We start from the raw sequence: 6,224 nt of genomic DNA on the forward strand, positions 1-6,224 counted from the left end.
TTCTGCTTCCCAGGAGCCAGAGCTTCTCCAAGCGCATCACAACCGATGGCTGTCTGCTCTGCAGCTCATCTCTGCTGCTTTGCAAGTACCAGATCCACCCCCTCACTCCTGCACAGGGCTGGCCACCTACACTTCCAGCCTATTAAACACACAGGCTCTGCTATCCTCCCACACCATTGTAAATCATGAGTAACCGAGCTGCCATTGTCAGAGTTGCTGCTGGCCGTGGGAGAAGAAAGAGACCCGTTTCTTTTGCCAGACTCAATGTAATGGTAGTTTTAGTCCACCCACTCCTTCCCCAGAGCTGAAGGACTTCCAGTATCCAAGACGAAATTGGGTCTGCTGGTTAAATAATAATAGCTGTGGCTCTTCCTACAAAAGGACAAGCAGGAAACATCAATGTCCTGGAAAAGATGTCTGCTCACTTTGCCATGAATAGCCTTCTGCATAAACCCACCACTTCCACTGTGGCAAGCTGCAAGAAGCAGCAGCACCGTCTGCTCCCTCTGTTCCTGGCAAGAATATAGAAGACATATTTGCCCATGACAGCTCAAAACAGTAAAGCTCTAAGCAGCCTAGCAGCACCTCCCCTTCTTTATTACAACAACTCAGAGCAGTGGAAAATGTGTCCCAAGCAATTAGATCAGACATATTTGCTAAAATTTTTACTTCTTTAATTACAAGGACCCAAAGATCCAGTACTGCCAAAGAGAATAGACATTTTTTAATGAGGGGTGATGGCCAAGACCATCCTCAAGGCAATTGCCCCCCACTTAGAACACACTTCAGGCTTTTATTCAAAGCTTATGGCCAGAAGGGACCACCACCAGTAATCTTATTTCTCATCTGTCACTGCCTCCTAGATTTCCAGACTCAGTAATTTGGGTTTGGCTAAAGCTGCTCTTCCAGCAAGACGCCCAGTCATAAGAACTGATTTTCAGGGGGAGGACCCTCCACTGCCACAGTTATTCCAACATTAAATTACATGCCTTGTTTCTTACCCGAATTTGTCTGGCTTCATCTCCCAGCCACCTTCTAGACAGCTTTTGGGAGATATGGCTGTGGGACTGGACTGAACTGGGAACCTCTCTGAGAGCAGCAACGAGCCCTAAGAGAGCACGAGCTATCTGCCTCTGCCAGCACCACTGGTAAGAAAAAGCCATTTGCCACTTTTTCAGCTTAAAGCTGCTTCTCAGCATCCTCCTTGGAGCCAAGCTCACTGGAGACTTTTTATGAATTTCAAACTTAAGGTAAAAAATGGTTTAAGCAGGTTGCTTGTGGGGCCTCTGAGACCTGAGCCACACAAGCACTGCCCTCTTCCAAAATATCATCTTACTTGAGTCAGAGACAGATATTTGCTCATCTTAGTTGCACAATAAATGGGCTTTGCAAAACTAATCTTTTGAGGAACATCAGGGGACATCTTAAGCTCCATCCTGCCAGCTTCCCAGGGAGAACACCAAAGGTGGCTTAGAAGTTTTCATTCCACCGCTTTCCAGTGAGACAGCAACCTCAATCAATTTGAGCCAAATTTTCAGAAGTGCCTAAAATTCTTAATGCTGTACTTGACCACGTGTCGATAAATGTCCTCCTGCCACCCTTAAGCAACAGTTATCATTTGTGACTGCTCTCAGGACTCCCACTTCAGCAAAGAAGCCCCTCCCCCTGAACATCCCAAGTACAGGAGGCCCAGAATGGGTCTGCACAAACATTATCCTCTCAAACATTTCAGCTCTTTCTTCCTCTTCCCAGGTATTTCTGTCCTCGCCTACCTCCATAGTTTGAGGGGATTGTGCCTTTTTCTTTAAGCTACATTAGAACAGAGAAAAGATTTGCTGATAGTGACAATGCTTCTTCACAGAGGAGGAGGAAATAGGAACACCCGATTCCATCCACATAACTGAAAAGGAGTTTCCAAATTAAATTACTTTTCTTCATTATTCATATAATTACTTCCATCTAGATTCAACAGATTCAAAAGCCATCCACGTCACTAGGTTCATCAAAAGATAATTGGAATTTAGGACTAAGCACTTCAGCAATTAGATGCTACAGAGATAGGTGTTCCAAAGATGCACAAATGAGACCATCCCTCCCTTGCAGTTACGATGCTGCCACAGTACCCTCACACCATCAGAAAGGCCATCACAAGGCACAGAAAGAAATTTAATGTTGCCATGACCTTAGAAAAAGGATTCTGTATGCCCCTCACTGCTGTAATTAAGGGCTTTTACAAGGTGCTGGTCAACACACCTGCTGGCATTAATGAAATAATGCCAAAAGCTACTTCCTGCATTAATTAGTAGCATCTCAGTGGCCAGCTTGAAGATGCATCCCATGTCTGAAATTATTCCTTGGAATGCACATGGAGCAGGCTTTTTTTAGCGTTAAAAAAATAAATAAATTAAGAAGCCAACAACTATTGCTGCACTGCTAAAAAATTAAGCAATACCCTCACACTGCTTTTTAAAGGCACAAACCAGCAGCCTTGTGCTCCCTCTGCTGCTAGCACACTGCAACGCTCGGACGGCTAATGAAGCTTCCTAAAAGCAATCTGCATACACAGTGCAAAAATAGAAGCGATCAATTCCTCTGCAAGCTCCAAAAAGCTAAAACAAAGCAGGCAGAAAAAAAAATAAAGTGGACAGAAAGCGATAAGCAACATGGAAGAATCCAACCTCTCTGTCTCAAGTAAATGCCATTTACATTAGAGCTGACTGGAGGGTCTCGCAGGAACAGCCCACCAACCCTCCTGTTCCCCACGCTCAGCTTTCTGCCCAAGGGAGCCAAATCCAAAGTGGTCACTGAAGTAAGCGCAGGTCCTGGCCCAGGAAGGCTCCCTGTCCCTGCGAGAGGAGCTCACCCTTCCTGCACATCCTCAAAAGGCTCGTTTCACAAGACCCATGTACATCAGTAAATGCAGCAGGACAGAAAGCTGAGATTTGTTCTCTCATATTCCTTGGCCCTGCAGTCCTCCCGGGGTACGACAGCAGCCTCCAAGTGATGGGCAACTTTCTGGTTTTAGCTCTGAGGCATTAAGGACAACAGCCTTAAAATCAGAATCTGAATACTTTTTGTGCGTGTTTACCAGTTTCCTGTTTTCTTGTTACTAAGATGATGACCTTACAAAGACGGTTATTCGAAAGGCAGAAAATCACATATTGCAATTCAATTTTCTTACCTCTCCCACCAAAAATAATTCAGTCTTTGAAGTGCTGAAAGAAGCTGAGGGATCATTACCTTTCTCCGGGGTGCTCTGAAGGGCCAGAGCAGGCAGCTTTCCCAAAGGAAAATGTAAAATCCAGTATGAGGAGCCAGGGCACACCAATTTGGTTTTCAATCTATTTTGTTTCAGTTCAGAGCATCAACGCAGACAGATAACAGAGGAAAATAAGCAACACTTTGACTAAATTCAGCGCTCCACAGTCTCTAAAGGCAGTGGAATATACCGCTCAAAAAACATGCAATGCTTTGGCTATCTGTCTGCAATGATGCGCTGACTAGAAATATAATAGATTGAAAAACGAACAGTTGTGCTCTAACTCTTATCAACAAGTTTTCCATTTCTCTGCAAACCAAGGGCTACCCCAAGAAGAGAATGAAATCACACAGTGGAAAACCAGCACCAACTCAAAGCAACAGCTGAAGTTTGCTCCAGTTGTTGCTCATCCACGTTTCACTGTGCCCAAGAACACCGGACGTGCTAATTATATTTTGCAGGTTCCTATAACATCCTCAAAAAACAAAAGCTGGATATCTGAACTCTTCTTTGTCAGGTAGGTTTACATCAGAGCAGACTGCATGTTGCAATTTATTAGCGGGTTTTTTTAAAAAACAAACAAACAAACAACCCCCCTCCCCAAAAACACGACTTTGACCAGCTTTTGCAATCCATTTTGCTGTCCGCAGAAGCACAGAAGACATTTGTTCCCGCACCCAGGAGCGGACAAGGCACAATGCACCCATACGGTGCCTTGGTCCAAAGGCCTCTTCAAGTACACGGGGAGGGAAAAAAAATCCCCACCTTTAAAATGACACTTCTCAAGCATTGGTCAGCCAAACCAGGGACCAATTCCCTCAGACCTTGTAATAAAAGTACACAGAATTACTTTGAGCTGAATCTATTGAGACAGAAAGCCAGGAGGCAACTGGATTTCCAACCACTGTCATCTATAGCTTCAGCCCATCAGAGAGGCACCCCCACAGCCCCAAAACTCCATTAAAGCACAAGGACCTACAGCAACTCTTCAAACATGAGCGCAGCTGCTTTAAAACAGACAGAGAAGGATGCTGCAACATAAAAGCCTAACAGCATTTACCCCAAGAAACCAACCCGCTTCCTCCCGTCGCCTGGAAGGCTTCTATAACTGCTGAGCTGTGGTCTGGGCAACAATGGACACATTCTCAGCACCTTCTTTAAGCAATATGTTTGGCAGTTAACTCAAAATATACTGGAAAGAAAGTTGAAACAAGAATGAATGAGCAGGTTACAGAAGCTGGGGTGGTCGGCTGGGAGAGGACCTCTGTTCTGGTCTGTACTCGGACAGGCTGCTCCTGCAACTCCCTGTCCTTGGACTCGAGTTTGAAACACAAATTACTCCTCAAATGCAAGACACCTGGTATCTCTTAACCAAAAAGCTGCAGAATCATACTGCCTGGTGTCACATTGGGCCAATAATCCAGGTGTGCCAGCTTTCCTTTCTATCACAGGTGAAGAATATACTGCCAAGACACCCCCGCAAGCCTGGCCCCCTCTGGGGAGGAGGTGGGCTTTACTGACCAGCACCCACCGCAGCACATTCCCATAAAACTTCGACCTGGGAACTGGCTGCTACAGAACAGGGCAGGAGCTCTGTCGAGCTGGTGACAAGAAACTGGCTCAGACTGCTGATTTCTTGGCACAGCACAAAAAAAACCTCATTTATTTGTCTCTTGGTGTCTTCCAACCCTCACCTCAATGAACAGATGTAATTAGCGGTCCAGAGAAAGGAGAGGAATCTGCTGTGGCAAAAGACGTGGAAGAGCAAGATGATTCTCTTCCATGCCTACCTTTAAAGAAACCCACTTTCCGGAGAGGTTCACAGGTTCTCCTCAGCAGGGTACACAACTCAAAGAGGCCTTGAAGCACAGCTAATGAGAAACATTTTTGGAGGCAGGGGGAAAATGTCAAGGGAATCCAGCTGCCAGGCTTTGGCTCACAAGTCGAACCAAAATTCCAGCAGAAGCATCATTGCTTTTAAGCAAAGGTTACCAAAAGAAAAACCCTGCCTTACTTCCCATACAGCCATGCAATCAAGCAGCTCCCTTTGGCAGCAGGTACACGCGTAGTGTTTTAAATAAGAGGGATAGCGGTCCTCCCATATTTTTTTTCCCCTCTTTTCTGTCCACCCATGGTGCACCTACCAAGCACACCTTGACTGAACACAGCGCTGCCGTCGGGGGCCACCTCCCGGCCGGGCTGCGGGCTCCCCTCAGCCCCCTCGCAGGCTCCGCCGGGGCCAAGCCCACCCCACGGGTGAGGGCGGGCGCTGCCGGTCCCACAGAGCCAGGCAAGGGCCCCCTCCCCAGCACGCCAGAGCCCCCCCGGACCCCCCGCTAGGGCCTGGCGCCGAGGTGGGGCAGCGAGGCCGGAGGGGGAGGCCGGAGGGGCAGGCCGGGGGGCCGGCCGGGACACCCAGTGGGGTGGCCTGCAGATAGGGCGGCCTGCAGATGGGCCGAGCCAGGCGGGCCAGGCCCTAGGCCGCCCCCACAGCGCGGCCTCCAAGCCCCCGGCCCGGCCGGCGCCACCGCCGCCATGGTTACCTTTATTGGGAGCGGCGCGGCGGACACGGGAACAATAAAGCTTCAACAACAGCCGCCCCCGCCCCGCTCCACCCCTTCAGCGGCGCGCTGCCGCCAGCCGCCATCTTGAAGCGGCAGCGGGCCCGCGGCACGTGATGGAGGCGCCGGGGGGGGCGGGGCGGGGGGCTGGGCATGCGCAGTGCTCTCGCTCGCTCCCGCCCGCCCCCGCGCTTCCGCCCACTCACCGCGGCTGTGAGGGAGGGGTGCGTCATGGCTTCTGCTGCCGCTTGGGCTCCCTCTCGGAGATCCCTCGGTTAATAAAACGGCGTTCTCCTGGGGTAGAGCTGGCGCCCATCTCTTTAGGAGGGCGGTGACAGAGTGCGGGCCCTGGGCGAGCAGCTTGGTGCCTGTGAGGAGCCTGCTGGGCTGAGGTGGGCCCCGAG

At 49.3% G+C, this 6,224-nt stretch overlaps 1 protein-coding gene across 7 annotated transcripts in view; it reads right to left on the bottom strand.

The window, feature by feature from the left end:
• Positions 1-5,939, bottom strand: part of ZBTB40 (zinc finger and BTB domain containing 40) — a 45,101-nt gene extending 39,162 nt beyond the window's left edge. For 6 of the 7 annotated variants that reach the window (XR_008746442.1, XM_055799490.1, XM_055799489.1 and 3 more), the window contains exon 1: positions 5,803-5,939. The gene's annotated coding sequence lies outside the window, so the exon portion shown is untranslated. Of the gene's footprint in view, positions 1-5,403; positions 5,548-5,802 lie in introns of those variants that run through there. The other variant, XM_027787525.2, reaches the window with a different exon arrangement.
• Positions 5,940-6,224: the final 285 nt, after the last annotated feature.

This window comes from Falco peregrinus, chromosome 3, assembly GCF_023634155.1.
Source record: "Falco peregrinus isolate bFalPer1 chromosome 3, bFalPer1.pri, whole genome shotgun sequence".
NCBI lineage: Eukaryota > Metazoa > Chordata > Aves > Falconiformes > Falconidae > Falco > Falco peregrinus.